Source organism: Myotis lucifugus, unplaced genomic scaffold, assembly GCF_000147115.1.
Source record: "Myotis lucifugus unplaced genomic scaffold, Myoluc2.0 scaffold_39, whole genome shotgun sequence".
In the NCBI taxonomy this organism is placed as follows: Eukaryota; Metazoa; Chordata; class Mammalia; order Chiroptera; family Vespertilionidae; genus Myotis; species Myotis lucifugus.
Window position 1 is genome coordinate 5565485 of NW_005871087.1, and position 18844 is coordinate 5584328.

General features: G+C 39.3%; 1 long non-coding RNA gene across 1 annotated transcript in view; it reads right to left on the bottom strand.

Moving 5' to 3' along the window:
* Positions 1 to 3391: 3391 nt before the first annotated feature.
* The window catches only part of LOC111825770, a 255304-nt gene continuing 239851 nt past the window's right edge, over positions 3392 to 18844 (bottom strand). The window contains exon 3 of the long non-coding RNA XR_002828957.1: positions 3392 to 3446. This is a non-coding gene — a long non-coding RNA (uncharacterized LOC111825770). The remainder of the gene's footprint in view (positions 3447 to 18844) is intronic.

Consider the following 18844-nt stretch of genomic DNA (forward strand, 5'->3'; position numbering starts at 1 on the left):
TTTGGCTACTTCCCTAGTTAACCTCAGGGCATGAATAAAACTCTAAGTTTATTTTTAGCCAAGAGAGAGTCTGTGTGCAACTTTTAAGACCTTACCCTTGTTCCCTGGTCTTCTAAACCATAAGCTGTAACAAAGACAGCTCCCTATTCAAGGGCCAACTAACTGACTGCATAGTAACAGTGGCTGCTTTCAATAATTTTAATCTGAGTGGTTTTCATGTGCTTTGTAGCAAAAACTAATAAAACAATGCGTTAGACAGGATTCAAAGGAAGCCAACATTCAAGTTTCCAGCCTGAACTTTCTGTACCTTGTTCTCTGTCTACCCCTTCTCCAGCCACCTTCAAGGTGCAGTTACTCAGCACCCTAAGGCCCTCAGAAAAAAAACTGTCATCCATTATATACCCCCCCTTTTTGAATTGCAAACCCTCTTCTTCTAAAGGTTGAATCATATGAAACTACCAAGGTTTGACCAATTTTGATTTAGAAAAATAGCAATTGCCTTATGGTTTAACCTGGTAGTGAAAGCATCGTGTGCTTTATTAGTAATCATGAAATGAAAAGAACAGCCTTGTATTTAGAGGTACGGGGAGCCCTAGATATGATATAGCCCAACTCATGCAGGGTACAGGCTGAGCCACTGAGGCTCTGATTGGGGGAAGAAATTAGAAGAGCTAACATCACCAGTTTGAGACAGAGCCTGATTAGATCTAGAATGATCTGATTCCTATTTCAATGCTCTTACCTTCATAACAGGGGTCAGCAAACTTTTTCTGGAAAGAGCAATACAGTCAAGATTTTAGAATTTGTGGGCTCTAAACATTGTAGCACGAAAGAAGCCACAGACAATATATCAACATTATTAAACAAATGACTGTGGCTGTGCTCCAATAAAACTTTATTAACAAAAACATGCTGGGCTTGATTTGACTACAGTTGTGTAGTTTTCCAAGCTGCGAAGAGAAGAGTGATGGATCTACATACTGAGAACCTGTTGAATTGGTCAGGGGTGCTAAGCCAGCATAAAGATCTCACCTACCATTAACTATGCTCTGCATTTTTCTTAAAATCAGTAGCCAAAGAATCCTAAAGTATCTGGGATTTGCTGTGAGCACCTAGGGCAGTGGTTCTCAACCTCTGACCCTTTAAATACAGTTCCTCATGTTGTGACCCAACCATAAAATTGTTTTCGTTGCTACTTCATAACTGTAATGTTGCTACTGTTATGAATCGTAATGTAAATATCTGATACGCAGGATGGTCTTAGGCGACCCCTGTGAAAGGGTCGTTCGACTGCCAAAGGGGTCGCGACCCACAGGTTGAGAACCAATGACCTAGGGGCTGTAGCTACCTAAGACTTTGCTATCTGTAAGATCAGATTACCCAGAAGCGGAATAATACTTCTGTCTTATTTAACTCTTGGCTACATGTACAAAATACACTTCTGATCTTAGGAAAGAAATGCGTTAGACATGTTGTCCATCGGGTTGGCTGAGTTATGGAATTAGATAGAGTCACTTGGGTGAAATTGTAATGGCTTTAACAATCATTTACACAGACCCCCACCCCCTTTATGCGTTAGCCGAGAGCAACTTCATTGTATCATTTGCATTGGGTGAACAATATTTTGAATACAGGAACTATCTCCATCTCTCCTGATAGCAAATAAGCTACTTTGGCTACGTCTACTCTCAATTTGAACTTGAGAAGCATGGGAGAATGTTATTAATCATTTCAAAAAAAATTATAGGTCACATGCTCTGGTCAGAAATACAGAAGAGAAGAATTCTAATCCGGTCATTCCAAGAAGGAAAGTAAGTCTATATATATCAGGCATGATAACACTGTGATTACCATCGACATCTCTGCAGTGAAAATCTGTCCATCCATCTGCTCATCTGTCCATCATGCACCCGACATGCAGACATCCAAATATCTATCCCCTACTATTGTACCAGGAGCTAAGGGATCCTGGTTAGATGAGGTATCCCCCTGCTCCCAGTGAGCTAAAAATGTAGTGGGAGAGAGAAGATAAAGTACAGATATCACAATAAAGATGAAAATAAGGCAGTACTTCAAAATAAAAATGTCTAAGTACCAAGCAAAAATTTGGAGGAATTCTTTAAAAAGCAGCAAAATGCAAAATAATCACCAGGAAGAGCTCTGAAGTGCTCCTGTCGAGCTATCAACCAGGAAGAACCTGGAGTATGTGCTGTGATGCCCGGTGCAGCACATGGACTCAATACGCCTTTTTACCTCCAGATGTCAAACCAGGCAACCCAAGTCTAAGAGGTGGGATTGTTCACTGGCTCTCATAGTTTGTCCTTAAACAGGCAAAACTTTTCTTTTTAAATCACATGACATAGGTGCTTTCTATGAATAAGTCATATCAGTGTGAAGCATTCTAACTCTACTTTTGTTCTATAGTACTTTGCATCCCACATTTTAGAGAAGATTGGAAGAAAGAAATAGCTGAGTAGAGTCAAATGGTCAAGGGCATTGAAAAAGCTTATGTGATATGAATTGGTAGCAAAGGTCCCTGGGAAGTTGAGAACAACTATGCATGTTATCAGTACTTGGGAAATCAGTAAGATAGTCAAAGGGAACTTTATAACCAAAATCGATGTTCAATCCACAATTATCATTAATGATTTTTATGGCACCAACTACTAATTCACTGTTCACATCATTAAGTGTCTAATTTCTTCAGGTATATTGGCCGCATATGCTGATTATCTTTTATAAAATCTAACAGAATATCAGTGTTTACATTTTATAAAATCTAGCAAAATATCAGTGTGGTTTTGAATGACCCAAATTCTAAAATTCACCATTTATCTGTTTCATATTTCTGCCAATTGCACTAAAGGTACAATTCTAGACCAAGAGAAACCAACATCCAATGGAATAAAAACCCCCTCTGGATATGAACCATCCTGTTTTCTCAGGTCTGTTAAGCCAATCAACAAAGAGATAAGAGAGGAGATTCCAGTGGTACTTACTTGCAGGTGATGGGGTGCTGCATCCACTTGGAGGAGGGTGCCCATGAAGGCCATGAAGAGGAGGCAGGGAAAGTCCTCCGATGACAGGCGGAAAGAGTAATGGGTAGGGCGCGGCTGGATAGTGAGTCATGTGTCCATTCACTGCCGGGACGGGGCATGCGTGGCTACTGGTGGTCATGTTTCAGGCCTCACAAAATGGAAGGTGTTCTGGGGTGGGAACACATCACTCAGGGTCTTGAACCAAAGTTGTAGAGGTAAATTCAGGGCAACACTTGAGTCTGAGCTGTGTTCTGGACCAAAGGCAAGACAGTTCAGCAGATGACCTTGGGTCTTCCCAGCATGGTTTATCCACCTCTCATTTTGCTATGCTGATTATGGATATCTTTTTTTCCCTTTCAGTTTGAGGCTGGGAAATGCTATCACTCTAAAAGTCCAGAGATGCTAATCCTGTAAGAAAAAATATATGTATGTATGTATGTCACAAGTCAAAAATATTCTCCTCTTAATCAAGTTATGAAAAATCTCTAATATTAACCTGTCTCTTAATTCCCAGTTGTTCCCCTACACTCACTACTTTAATTTTCTTAAATGTTCACATTCTAATATAGAATGAAACTTACATGCAATTTCAAAATAACTATCTGATATTAAATATCAATCTCCACCCACCATCATTTCTATAGTCCTCACCCTGTTTAATTTTTCTCCATGGCACTTAACTTGATCCATTACACAGTGGGAGTGTTTGTTTTTGTCTGTCTCCCCTATTAGAATGTACTCACCAGGAGGGCAAAGTTTTTCTGTTTTGTTAACAGCTCTAGTTTAAGCTCCTATACTAGTACCAGACAGGCAGATGCTCAAGAAATATTGGTTGAATAAATGAATGAATACATGATTTTTTTGCTTCTTTTAAAAACAATTTGATTAATCTTGTCCTAACCTTTATGCTTCCAAGATTTTACATATCTCATATGAAGAACTTTGGATTTTAATGCAGCCATTAGGAATGATACACCCAACAAGATAAACAGAATTGTGGGAGAAAACTATAATCTAATAAAAGGTAAGTAAGATATAGTCATCAAAGATCAGAGAAATATTTTATATCAATGCTTATTGTCAACAGTATACACTTTTATAAGAATACCGTCTACTCATCCATCTCTCCAGCAATTTATTCTTACCACCATCATTCATTTGTCCACCCATTCAATCATTCATCAGTCAGTCAAATCCTAACTTACAATTATGTGCCAGGTGCTGGTGTAGGTACTAGAACATACAGAGTGGAACAACAATAATGTGTCTTCTGCTCTCATGGAATTTCTAGTTTTAACAGCTCCCATTGAGGTCATATTGTTGAGGAGGACAAAGCTGCCCTGTCCCCTACAAAGGGCATTTTCAGGATGCTCAGCACTGAGAATTCCTCAAGACAGGGAATAGAAGAAAACTGAAATAGATTCTAGAGTGGGCTGGCTATGCACGTCAGAGGTTTACCTTGGCCCTGATGACCAATATTCAGTAAAAGTCAAAATTCTGCAGCTCACTGAACAGCAAGCCCTGGGTGTAAGCCCACGTTGCACAAAGCAGGAACAGTATTTCAAGATCAGCATAAAGGCCAACTGTTAAGAGCCTGATTCTAGAGCCAGACTGCTTAAGTTTAAATCATGGCTCCACCCCTTTGACAATTACCTCTCAATATGTTGTGTGTGTGTGTTTAATTTTAATTGGGGTAATAATACAATTTACTTCAGAGGGGTGTTGTGAGGATTAAATGAGGTAATATCAAGAACACTAATTAACACTAATTAAAGTAGTGAGTGTAGGGGAACAACTGGGAATTAAGAGACAGTATCTGATGCACAGTAAAGACTAGGTAGATCAGTGGTTCTCAACCTTCCTAATGCCGCGACCCTTTAATACAGTTCCTCATGTTGTGGTGACCCCCAACCATAAAATTATTTTCATTGCTACTTCATAACTGTAATTTTGCTACTGTTATTAATTGTAATGTAAATATCTGATATACAGGATGTATTTTCACTGTTACAAATTGAACATAATTAAAGCATAGTGATTAATCACAAAAACAATATGTAATTATATATGTGTTTTCCAATGGTCTTAGGCGACCCCTGTGAAAGGGTCATTCGACCCCCAAAGGGGTCTCGACCCACAGGTTGAGAACCGCTGAGGTAGATAGTAAACAGTTGGCAAAAGTTTGCTACAAATACGTGTATTGTCCCATCAGATGACATGCTCCTGAGAACAAGCTTGCAGGAATGGACAAGAGGCTTTGGGGTTAGGGCAGGGGGAGAACACATCACAAAAGTCCATGGGAAAGAGCATTAGGACTAAAACATTTGTCATGGAAGTGAAGAAGAGGTGGGATTTAGGTAAATTTAAGAACAAAGACTCGAGAGCTTACCGATTCCTCAGTTTGTGAAGTTAGCGTTTGGTTATTACTAATCCTAAAATGTTCCAATACGTCACAACTTCCATTTATTTGTTTACTGTGTGTCAGGCACTTCACTTATGAGCTGTGTAGATCTAAGAATAGTCCCATAAGGCAGGCATTATAATCTCTATTTTTCAGAGGAAAAAAACTAAGTCTTAGTGAATTGAAATGACTCGTCCCTAACACCACAAAGTCAGCCTGAGGCTAAGCCAGAATTTGCACCTAGATCTGGTTGGTTGTACTATTTATACTGAGCGCATGCGTGGTCCTGGTTGTGTCCCACAGAGGAAAAAGTCCATGAGCAGTTGTGATGGGAGCAGCTGTCCTCACTTAGATGACATTCTCGGCAGGGCCTTGGATCCCTGGCCTATTAATATTAAAAATGAGCATCTTCAACAGTCAGACCATATGGTCCCAGGCTCCCTGCATCTCCACGAAACCTTACAAAGGAGACTACATCCCTGGTTGGCTTATGTAACACACAAAAGGGATGTCCCACCCCAAATATCAATGTCCTTTTCAAACTTTCAAACCACGACTTGTTTCTCGAATGAAAAGAAAGCAAATGGACTATGAGAGGTAAATGTTTCCATTGCTTTCTCTTCTAAAAATCACACACCAGCTAACATATTTAGCACTTGAATTTTGCAGTTTGCAGCAAATTAATTAGAAAATAAACAATACCATTTAGTGTTTGCTGCATTTCCACTCAATTTGATTTTTAAATCACACACACAAAGCCCAGCATTGTTATCAGTGGTCTTTTCTATCTCCATTAGACAAACTGCCTCATTAACTGGTGGAGCTGACAGTTCAGCAAACCCACCCCCGCAGGGCACAATTCTTAGATTTTTAAAGCTGTTTGTTTGTTTGTTTTTACCAATCAGGGACTATTTCTCCCCTCAATATCCTTTATTTCTCTTTGCTTTCAAACACTTCAGATTTTTGGCATCCTGCCTGCCTGGTTAAAAGGTCTGCTATCATGCCTAGGATCTTAAAAAAAAAAAAAAGACTGATACTGATAATAGGCAAAAGAAAAAAAAATCAATGTGTCGGGAAAATCCTGTTATGTTGGTGGAAAACTGTCTGAACGGTCAGTGGGTCTGTGTTCACATATGTGACTGATTAAGGCTATTCCTGGAAGCAGAGAGTTTTCTTTGTTCACTGGTATTAGCAGTGGTTCCCCCCGCCCTTCATGTCTAATTTGAGTTTGGGCTCATTCAGGGTTCTTTTCTTCACCCCCTGAGGCAAAGCAAACAGGAGCTGGGGTGCAGGAGGGGAAGGAAGTGGGGACTGGGTCAGGAGGTCTTGGATCGACCACCATCATTCCCTGGGTGTCAGTTTCTTCATCTGTGAGAGGGGTCAAGAGAAGAGGAGTAGGTTTCAAATCAAGTTCCTTAAACTGTGTTGTTCAGAACACAGGTGTCTCACAAGAAGATACTCAATTTTTAAAAATGCTGAAAAAATCTTTTAGAGCAGGAAACAGAAAAGATTTTTCAATAACTGTTTGCATAGATGGTGTTGTTCTAGTCAGGAATCTGCCTTTGATAAACGATGGAATGACAGGACGGGGAGTGATAGGTCTGCCCACCAACCGCTTGGATGAAACGTGCCAGTGCGGAGGCAGAGGCCACAGAAATCGTTAACATCTATGCTTGTATCTGTGAGATCGGATTATAGATAAAACACAGTATATTTTCTCCAGTTTAACTTGTTAAGGTTCTTGTTCCAATATAAGGTTTAAAAACTTACATTTTAATCATTTCGTGTCACATTTAATTCACTGGAGGCTGTTTATAGCTTAAATTTTCATGCAAGCTTCCAAGCTTATACTGCTAAATATTGATTTTATAAACTTGATACTTACATATGATTTTTTTAAAAAGGCCAAATAGTTCCTTTAGACCAGTGGTTCTCCAAGCAGAGTCCCTGGTCCACCAGCAACAGCATCATCTGGACACTTGTTAGAAATGCAGATTCTTCAAGCCCCACCCGAGATCTGCAGAATCAGAAATTCTAGGTGAGCCCAGCAATCTGTTCTAACAAGCCTCCAGATGGTTCTGATTCAGCTAAAAGTAGAGAAGCACTGCTCTAGGCACAAGATTGGCAAATTTCTTCTACAAAGAAAGGAAATATTTTAGATGGCAGGCCGTACAGTCTCTGTCACAACCACTCAACTCTGCTTTTGCACCAACTTCTTAGGGCAGAAAAGCAACCCCAGCCAGTCCATGAATGTGCAGGCATGGCTGCATTCCAATAAAACATTATTTACAGAACCGGCAGCCTGCCAGATTTCGCCCATGGACCACGGCTTCCTGACCCTGCTTTGGATTCATAAAGAAAAACAATAATTTACCTTCCCCATCCTGAAGCTCTCCTCCCTACGAGAAACTACTCGAAAATATTTTAGCTATTGGTTTTTTTTCTGTTATTTATATTTATAGGTCATATACTTAGACAAGGTTTTGCATAATTTTGTCACCAACTACCTGTTGGCTTTTACTGTAAATGTGATTTAGCTCTTTTAGGCTATTGCCCACAGAAATAAAACTCTTCCTCCTGTCTCACGCCCAACAGAACTTCATCACAACTTGAAAAAATAAAAATCATTCAATCATCTATATTATTATGCTTACATAACTATGACTAGGTAAATATTGTTACAGCTGAGCCACATGATGCACTCTATTTACAGTTCTTTTCTTACAAAACTTTTGGGTTTTCCTGGAGTTAATAATTGCTTTGTTTATACAGTTTAATTGTTTTTGTATCTATGAATAATTCTTTCCCAACTCTCTGAAAATTTTGCCAGACATGTCATATGATATATGAGTTCTACAATTGGGGACATTCCTCCCACCCCAGGGCTGACTGGCTGCTTTCCTAGTCTCATGCATAGCTGTCAAAGTAGAACTTTCTATTATTGTTTTTCTGGGGTTTTTTGGAACTCTTTTGTAGATCTCAGGTCTTCCATTTTCTTGGTTTACTTCTTCATCTTGGTGGCTTTTCTCCTTAACTTTCTGAGAAATAGTGCATGGGAGGAATAGTGCATGTTTGGAGACATTTTATATATTAAAATATTTTTTAGGTTACACCTCACGCCTGTTAGATAGTCTGGTTGGATTAAAATTGTGGTTTGGAAATAGCCTTTGAAATTAAAATGTTAAAGTACATTATACCACTTTTCAAGCTTTCTATATCACTCTGGAAATTCCTAATACTATTATGATTTCAGATCCTTTGTGTGTGACACTTTTCTTTTTCTGTAAGCCTTTATAATCTTCTTTATCCCCATGGATCTTTTCCTGCATGTGCTAGACAATTGGGAAAAATCTTCAATTTGATAACTCATGTTCTTCTGTTAAGGAAATTTTTTTTTCTTTATTTGATAATATCTTCTTTGATATATATATTGTTCTCTCCTTTTGAAAATTATATTAGATAGTAGACCTTCTACATGAATTTTCTAATTTTATTGCATATTTTCTCATCTTCTACTTCTTTATCCATTTACTCTACTTTCTGCAATATATTCTCCACATTTAACTCCCAATTACTCTATTGAATTTTAAATTTTTTTTATATATAGAAAGAGATATGTTGTTCTATTTTTTTTCTTTTTTGACATAAGCCAGTAACATCGTGTTTATCAGCAAGTGTTATGTATAGTACACAATTGTACGTGCTATACTTTTATACAACTGACAGCAAATGAGTTTTTTACACCAACATCATCACAAACACATGAGTAATGCATTGTACTATGATGTCACTATTGACAGGAATTTGTCAGCTCCATTATACTTTCATGGGACCTGTTGTTCTATTTATTGATGCATTCATTGGATTCTTCTTGTATGTGCCCTGACTGGGGTGTCACCTGCAACCGTGGTGTACTGGAATGACATTCCAACCAATTGAGCTACCTGGCCAGGGCCTTACTCTATTGCATTTTATACTTATGCTACTATATTTTTAATATACAAGAGTTTTTATTATTTTTCCCATTTATTTATAATTCTGCTTTTTGTCATGCATGCCTTATCTTTTCTGAATACCATTTAGGATATTAATAATAGTTTTTATTTTAATGTCTTATTCTGCTCTCTACATCAACTCTGTTCCTTTTCACTTTTTTCTGTTATTTCCTTTAGTCCTATATGCATTTCTCAATCGTATTATCTGCACAATTCTAGCCCTATTTATATCTAAACGGGGAAACTTATGGCAAGCACTGTTTTCATGAGCAAACCTTGTCTAAGGGTGCGTTTCCTGAGAAAGTGATCTAACGTGGACATTTCTTTGTGGGAGTCCCCCAATGGGAGTTTTAGGCTTTTTTATTTAGAGGTTGAAAGGTAGAAAACGCCACCCCAAAATATGCTGCTGTGGTATATTAATTATTTTGAGAAGTAGGCACTTGAAAAAGAAAACAACGGAAAAACAGACTTTCTCTGAATTCTCCTAACGTGCCTAAAGGCAGATCCTCCAAAAAGAGGATAAATCTCCTCCCCAGCAGTTTCCTCAACCAGCAAAGACTCACTCTTCTCACCAGAGAGGAGTATCTAGTCAGCATCATACACAGGGGAACTTTGTCACACACTATCACTCCTCCCATCTATGCTGGTGAGGGCCCATTCATCTTTCCTAAAACCATTTACTTCCTCCTAAGCAACTCCATACCCCCATGCCCTCCCTTATTAAGAAGCGCTTTAATCCTGAATTCTAAGTCACTTCTGGAATTACTCATTTATCTTTCTCTGGTTATCATCAACGTAAACATCAGGTGTACATGTTCATAAACTTTTCTTGTTCTTCTCTTGTTAATCTGTCTTTTATTACAGGGGTTTCAGTCAAGAACTCAGAACGGGAGGGGGAGGATTATTTTTCCTCCCCCACAAATGCGTTGTAACTCCATTGAGAAATCCTCTAACAGTCTGCCCAGGATGGGAAGGGAAGAAAAAGGCGTACTGAAAAGACTTCTGGTATTTGAAAGGAAGAATAAGCCTGGGGCTGCCAGTGGGCTAACTATGAAATGTGTAGCCTTTCACTTCTTCCTCCTAGTCTAGTACCATCTCCCCACTCCACATTGATGCTGGGTGTCCAGAACACAGTAACCTCTCTAGTTCAGTATCTTCAAAGAATAGACTCACCTTTCTTACCAGGGTTAGGTTGCAGTAACTACCGGAATGTAATAAGTGGAGGAGCAGCTTTCTCTGCTCCTTGTTTAGAACTTAACCATTTTTTCCTATCTCAGTCATCACTTCCTGCCCCCAGGATATCTGGTGCCTCTACACTCTGGGACTGTCCCAAATCCTGCAGCTTGTGTCTCCTTCTTTAGGCACTTAGCAATCTGCTTTCTGCACTTTGCTAATTTATTCATGACTACTGCCCATCTACTTCCCATCTTCAAAAAATGTTGCCATTTCCTGTCTACAATTAGCATACTCGTGTGTTCTTGTTAACTTTAATGGCTTCTTCTTTTTCCTACCATTTTAGTAAATATTTGGGAGGGAATAAGGAAAAGTGCATGTTGTTCATCTATTATATTTCACTAGAAAGTCGCTAAATTTTAAAAAAAGGAACCTGTGGTCAAATAAGTTTGGCATAAGGGAATGATCCCTTAATGCTGTTCAGTTCTAAATTAATTATTTTTATGAAAAGAGAGTTAAAGAATAATCTAAGAGGGAAGGGTTCACTCAAGACCCCAGCTGAGATAAGGTTAGTTCAGCACGTCTAAATTGTTATCAGTATATGGAAAAAGAAAGACAGTACAACACTGGTGCCAATCTGAAACAAAACAACAAAAAGTGAGATTGGACCTGCCTTCATGAACATGCCATGGGTTTTGTCAAACACCTTCTTCTAATAAGCAAATAAAGATGGAATTTGATCTGCCTTAGCCATGCACCTGCAGGCATATTGGATAATTAGAAATGCCACTTAAAGCATTGATGATTTCATATGTGCTTTCTTGAGACTCCGAGTTGGAGAGAGGACTCTTATTAGCATCTGCCTTGAGACACAGGAACCCAACACTTTAACAAGGCAATTAATGTTAATTAAACTGTGCTGGCTTCAATTGTAGTCCAAGCAACAAAACAGACAAGATTGTGGGAGAGAACACTGTATCCATTTCCTCCTCCTAAAATTCAATGACACCATAAAAAAACAGGCAGAAGCAAACAAAAGATAGATTTTTAAATTTCTTGTGATGCAGCACAGAAAACTCGCCTGGGTTTCTTTAGCTGATTTAGAATTTGTTGTGGGGAAATCTTTGCTTCAACAGACAGTATGTGCATTGTCCTCTTTTTCCAGTTTATTTTAGCTCAGACCTCCCTATTTATTTAAGGCATTGGTTCCAGGTAATGCCACTTAAAATTGCTCAAATGCATTCAGCCAAATACCTGTTTTCAGCAAAAATTCCGAACTCAGCACAAATCCTGTCAGTTGCTTTCACTGCTATTCTTGATAGAAAAGAAACATGGCTGTAAGGAAGTCAGTTTTGCATGCCTGGTAGTTTTGCAGTCTTTCTTATATCCACCATCTTCATCATAAATGTTACTGATAAAATTATGTTCAACTTAATCCTAGGGAAACCACATTGAGTAACTTAAATTTGACCAAAAAGAGAGATCTCTTATCTCCTATTAATTTAATTTGGGAATGAAAGAGATAGAACAGAGTCATTTAGAGGAAATAACACAGTCCGAGGAATTCCTTTGACTGCCAAATGAGCGGAGAGTGAAATCCGAATCACTCCTCGGCACCAGGAGGAGGTCATTTGGCACATTAAAGTCCTATTTTTAAAAGCATATACACAATGTCCCTGTATTCCTTTTTAGGCCATTTTTATAAGATTCCATCTGCTAAAGACACCCAAAGTGAAAATATGACTTTCAGAAAATAACCAGCAGGAATCTACGCACATTAGAATCTACAAAAAAAAGTCTAAGATTTAACTTCAAAAGTTATGGGAGTAGTAATATAAATATGGGTTCTTAGGGAATCAACATTCAACCCAAAGTTGCTATGTATGCTAGCATGACACATACCTCCTGAAAAGTCGGCCTTGCCTAGAGTTTTTTCCAAAACATAATGTATGAATGTATGAATGATGTGTTGGAGCAAATATCTGATGGTACCACTATTTATTTTTAAGAAAATACCAAGCAGCAGGCAACCCCTTGTACAATGTCTTCCATACTTCATGTCATGGAATCCCGCCAAGCCAAGCAAAATGACAGGACTAGAGTCTGGTTTTCAAGGGAAAGTCGACCATCTATAGGCTGGTGAGTGGCTTATGATATAGCCTAGAAGTAGTAGTATTCCAAACAGGAATCTCCATATTGGATGGTAACACATCTATCCTTCCTATTAATTTGTTTTGAATGCCCAATACACCAAGAAAGACATAGAAAGGAGGATGGCATGCACATGGGAAGAGCTAGAGAAGTGGGCAGAAGCCAAGAGGCTAGAGAAACCGTGACTGAGCAAGAGACATGAGACAGAGAGGACAATAGACCCAAGGTATTTATAAAAGTAGGTAAAACAAGTCACAATAGCTAGTATTGCGTTGCTAAGCTTGGCTTCAGTGTCAGGAACAGCATTGTTATTTTGGTGAGGCCTGAATCTTTAACTGTTTAATTATTTTGTATTTTGCCTTTTCTCTTTCATACAACAAACTACCAAATTGTATTTATAAGAAGAGTGGGGTGGCAAAAGGACAGAAGAGAATGATGAGAATTGTACATGTTTGAGCCCATAGAGACCATGAACTAAGTCTGGAGGAGGCTTCTGATTGACAGTCCTACTTTATTATCTTAGTCTGCTAGGGCTGCTATAACAAGATGCCATAGACTGGGTAGCTTATCAACAAAAGACTTTATTTCTCACAGTCCCGGAAGCTGGCAAGTCCAAGATCAATGTCCAGCATGGTCATGTTCTGGCAGGGGTCCTCTTCCGGGTTCAGAGCTGGTGCCCTCTAGCTGTGGTTTACATAGTGGTGGTGGTAGTGGTGGTGGTGCGGGCAAACTAGTTCTCTGGGGTCTCTTTTATAAGAGAATTAATCCCAATATTGAGGGCTCTGCCCACATGACCTATTCACCTATTAGCAGCCTCACCTCCTAATACCATCACCTTGGGGGTTAGGATGTCAACATATAAATCAGACCATAGCATACATGGAATTAGTTCTCTGTGTAAAGCTCCTCTACACCAGCTGTGGTAAACTGAATAATGGCTCCCCAACGTGTCCCTATCCTAATTCCTGTAACCTGAGAATATTACCTTATATGTCACAAGGGACTTCGCAGATGTGATGATATAAAGTTAAGAATCTTGAAAGGGGGAGATTACCCAGGTAGCCCAATATCATAACAGGGATCCTTGTAAAAGGGGGGCCAAGGGATATTTGATTACTGAAGAGGAGAAGGTGATATGATGATGGAAGAAGAACTGGGAGTAGTGTGCTTTAAAGGGAGAGGAAGGTGCCAACAGCCAAAGAATACAGTCAGCCTTAGAAGTTGGAAAAGGCTAGGAAACAGATTCTCTCCCCAGATCCATAAGGAACCAATTTTGCTGAATCCTTGACTTTAGCTCAGAGCAGCTGATTATGGGCTTCTGACCTCTAGAGCTATAAGATAATACATTTATGTGGTTTTTAAACAACTGAGTTTGCCGTCATTTGTTATAGCAGCAACAGGAAACTAATACACCAGCCCACTCAGAGTCCTGAAGGATCTAATCAAGAACATGAACCACAAGCACTAACATTACTCATCCCGGAGCCAAGATCCAATTTTACCAAAATAGAATTTTCCTCCCCAGAGGGAAAAACCCACTTTGTGGTATTGGCCAGGGAGAGAAACTTGAAGATACTCACCACTACCTATTAAAGTTTCCTACAACACCAAAGCACAGATGAAGCCCCATGATGTCAGGTGTAGAGATGTGGGTTTAAAAGGAAGCCAGGGGTCAGAGTCATGTCAAGAGAAGAGGCAAGAGTGTGGTCCCTTTGCTGGGAATGTACAACCATTCCTGAATGAGTGTTTGAAATGTTTATTTGACCATTCTGCCTTTTGCTAGGTCATGTGAAAATTGTACAAGGTCATTTATTTATCTGCAGCCTCAGAGATTCCTTGAAAATTGCCAGAGTCTGGACCTATGTGATAGGCTGTTTAACCTGAAGTGGATGTGATGGAGGCAGTGAAAGAATAAAAATGAGAGGGTTTGTGCACGCATGCTTGTAAAAAGAGTCTGAAACAAAAATAGCAAATGTCATGGTTTTTGTTGTCTTACTTTTTTTATTGACAGATTTCCTTCACTGACTTAATCATCGTAGCTACAGTTTTCAAGAGACTTGAGAGTAGAAGAATGAAAAGTAGCCACCTCTTTCCTGCAAATAAGGACTTGTCTGAAATATCTTCTCTTATTCTGCTTGGGAGAAAAAAAAGATAGTGCCTAGAAGAAAAATGAAACACTTGACCTCACTTGAACACTAAGCTTGGTACCCTTCCTTAGGGAACAGTTTATTTCCTTTTTAAGTATCCCAATGATTTCTTCTCCCTTGGCAGTTTTGCACTCACAGCACGAGACGTGCTCTCTGTCTCTCTATGTTTGCCAGAGAGACCCCTAAAAGATGTGACAGATCAAAGATGACAGATCTTGAAACTGCTTTGTCTATCTCTTCTAAATGGAAACACATATGTGATGTGGATAACATTTAAAACAAATATAAGAATCCCCCAGAATGTACTTCCAAGGGGTACTTTTACTTGAAAAGAATGATACTAAGTGGCTCAACAACGTATTCAGATTATGCTGCAATTATTGAAGACATTTTTGGAGCACCTTTTTGGAAGAGAACTTCACTAGAGGTAATGTGGCAGAGACATTGCTATGTTCTCACCAAATCCCATTTCCTTTTCCTTCTAGTCACACTGCCAGACAATATTTCCCAATGTCCCCTGCAATTAGGTAGGGGCATGACTGAGCCCTGGCCAGTGGCATGTGGGTGGATATGATGTGTGCCACCCCTGGGCCTGATTCCCCAAACCTCCTGTGAAATTCTTCATGTTCTCTCTTTCCCTCAATTGCTGGCCAGGTGCCCACGGTCTAATATAGATCTCTGTCGGCCTAGGAGACAGCAAAGCCACTACATAGAAGGAGCCTAGATCCCTGAATGGCTGTATGGAGCAGACTATTGACCTGCATTGGAATGTGACATTAGCAAGAAATAAATGGGTATTGAATAAAGTAACTGAGATTTGGAGGTGTATATTATAGCCAGCCTGACTAACAAAGCCATTGATCATATAAAAATAATTATTAATTCATGACAGTATTTGTGGTTCCATTTTTCATTCCCAAATCTCCCCTGCCCCTATTGACTGGACTTCCGAAATTACATTTTCAAAGCAAATCTATACCAAGCATGAAGAGTGGCCACCTTCCTAAATAAACTAATGGCTGCTACAAAAGCAATTAAATAGAAGAAGAATTCCAAAGAAACTTTGAGCATTGGTAGCCCCACTGAAACAGGTCTATAGCTTCCTCAAGGGTCATTTTTGAAACCAATAGCAGTCATTTAAATACATAACACAGTTTATCAGAGATTATAACATAGTAAGAATTCAAGCCATTGATTATAAAATAATATTTAAAAACAATTACCACTTTAATAATCACAGCATTCTAATATTATGGCATAGTTTGGTTTTATGTGTGGTATAAAGTGATGACATGATCACCAGGTCACATATTGGTAGCCTAGTTTTCAGAATAAAAATAGGAGAAAGGACATTCATAAGAAAATACAGCAACGGTATCTTGACAGTTTGGCTGGTAATGCATGAGCTGTAATGTTTCTTATTTGTGTATGTGTTCGGGCAGGACATTATATTTAAAGTATTTAACCTTACTTGTGCAAATATCATATTATGGGCTAAAATGCCATATACCAACTGTTGCATTCTTTCAAAGTCAAGAGACCCACATTCTGGAAAAGCTATTAATTCAGAGTATGTCAGATGATAGGCATTCTGGATACATAACAGTCTGCTGCATTAGTTCTGGCTGTTGGGTTAAAGCTGGTAGGCACATTGCTTTGTGAATCCATACCTTGCAAATAAGGAGGGGACCTTATTCTAGGAAATAAGCGAAGGGTAAAATCTTAATTTTAATGAGTCTCATTTTCCTGATTTGTAAAATGGGATTATATAAAAACAGTACTTTGCTCACCAGTTTGTGACAGGGATCAAATGAGTTAACATATGCAAATACTTAGAACTGGGCCTGGACCTAGAAAACAGTAATTACTGGTACTATCGTTGAGTCCATGAAAATGCCTGATAACTTTAAGCAAGTTTGATTGATTGGTTAAGCCAGTTCACACTCATGGGTACCCAGAAACAGAACAAAATGCTTTTCCCCATAGTTATATTTCGCGAATAGTCTATTGTCTCCTATATTATTTACCCACCCATTTATATCAGATGTTTAAATACACACAGAGACATCATTTTTTTTTAAAGTCAAAATTCTTGACTTAAAAAAAATTTAGGAAATTTCTTAAGGAAATGACAAATATATGAAAATGGTCATTATTTCCTGACTGATTTTACAAGCACTCACCACGCTCTCTGGCCACGCTGGCTCCAGGTTTTTTGCCCGCCAGCTAGCCAGAAGTTTAACTGGAAGGCCTGCCACATTCCTAACTATTGTGTCACTCCAGCAATCTGTAAGAGACAGCACCTCTTTTACCCCTGTTCTCATTAAGACTCATCCTGTTTCTCTATTGCCTAAACTGTATTTTCAGGAGGAAAAAAAATCAGCCTAAAAATTCCTCTGGGCCAAAATACAGCCTTGGGCATCTTATGCTAAGAGGGACTCAAAAAATCTGGCTGAGGCATTTTTTTTTACCTCAATTGTAGGGAGGAAAGCATCTCCATTTAGATTCTGTGCATATTTTTATAACTGTTTATCTCTCTGTCGACACTTAAAAATCAAAATAAAAAAAAAATAAATGAAAACTCCAAACACCACCTTTTGGTTTTTAAATGGTGCAAGAATCTGTGCAATTGGAGTCCCTTGAAATGCAGGGAAACTAACAGGGAGAAAGCTCTCACTGGTGATGTGAATGAATGGCCACATTTCCATGACATTTTACTGCATCCACTCAAACAGATGGGATTCCAGGGCTAACTGGCCTCAGTTGAGATGAATGAGATTCCACAACTATTAGCACACTGGCATAGAAATGGGTCAGATTCGGTTGCAGAGGCATTCTTACAGAAACAAAGACGATGACAAAGCTATCCTGTCCCCAGTGCCCATCAATGCAGACCCATTCGTTATCGAATCCCTTTCATTCCAGTGAAAGCTACATTCACTATCAGATGACACTCTACAGGCTCCTCCACATGGAAATCCCGAGGACTTGATCAGCTATTAACTACGCTTGATGCTGATGTGGCTGTTTCGGCCACAGAAGACCAAACAGCACTCTCACAAGTGGTGGTACGAGTCAAAAAAGCACCGGGCAAAAATCAAACATGCAGAGAAAAAGCAGACTCAGGGACAAGCAAATGCACTAAGGCCTCCTGTGTTGGCAAAGGTCATCCAAGACATTGAAATTCAATGAAGGGGGTTTTAAGTTAAGGAAAACAGGCAAGCACCAGGGAACCTATCATGTAAAAAGGCTGGGGACCAATGCCCCCTTTTCTATAGAAACGAGCCAGCATGGGGTCTGCTTTGCAGATGGACTGGGAGAGCACACAGGCTGCAGCTCACATCTGGCACACAGGTGTACGGCCTGCATCCCTAAGCCAGCCATCAAAAGTCATGTGCAAAAAGTCCTATTGCTATTTTGGGTGGAAAGCAAGAGGAATTATAGCCGAGAGATCATAATGCTTTTCAGAAAAAAAAATATGTATGGGTGCCTGCCAAAACATTCTTCCTCTAGCAGATTATATTTTTTAATCCACCTACTTAATTAACTAGCTCCTCCATGGATCAAATGATATTAGTGAGTGAGAGTAATATTGCCACTGGAGTGGCCATTTAATTCTGGCAACTCTAAAGCAAATTATTTCATAAATGGGTAGTTTATTCAATTCAGCTCAGTTCCAATTCAATTCTGAGCCCCTTCTATGACCAAAGCACTGAGCAAGACCCATGGGGGAGCAGAGAGAAGGAGGCACAATCCCTGCCCACAGTTTAAGAAGGAAATGGTGACCGTTCACAAATTGCAGCAATCGGATACAAATAAAGTGTATGTGTGCTGGGGGTGTGTGGTAGGAGAAGAGAGAAGTGTTCAAAGAAGAGCGGGATTACTTGCATGTGTAGGAAAGCAGAAAAGGCTTGCTGGAGCAGAGAGTGTGGAAGATGA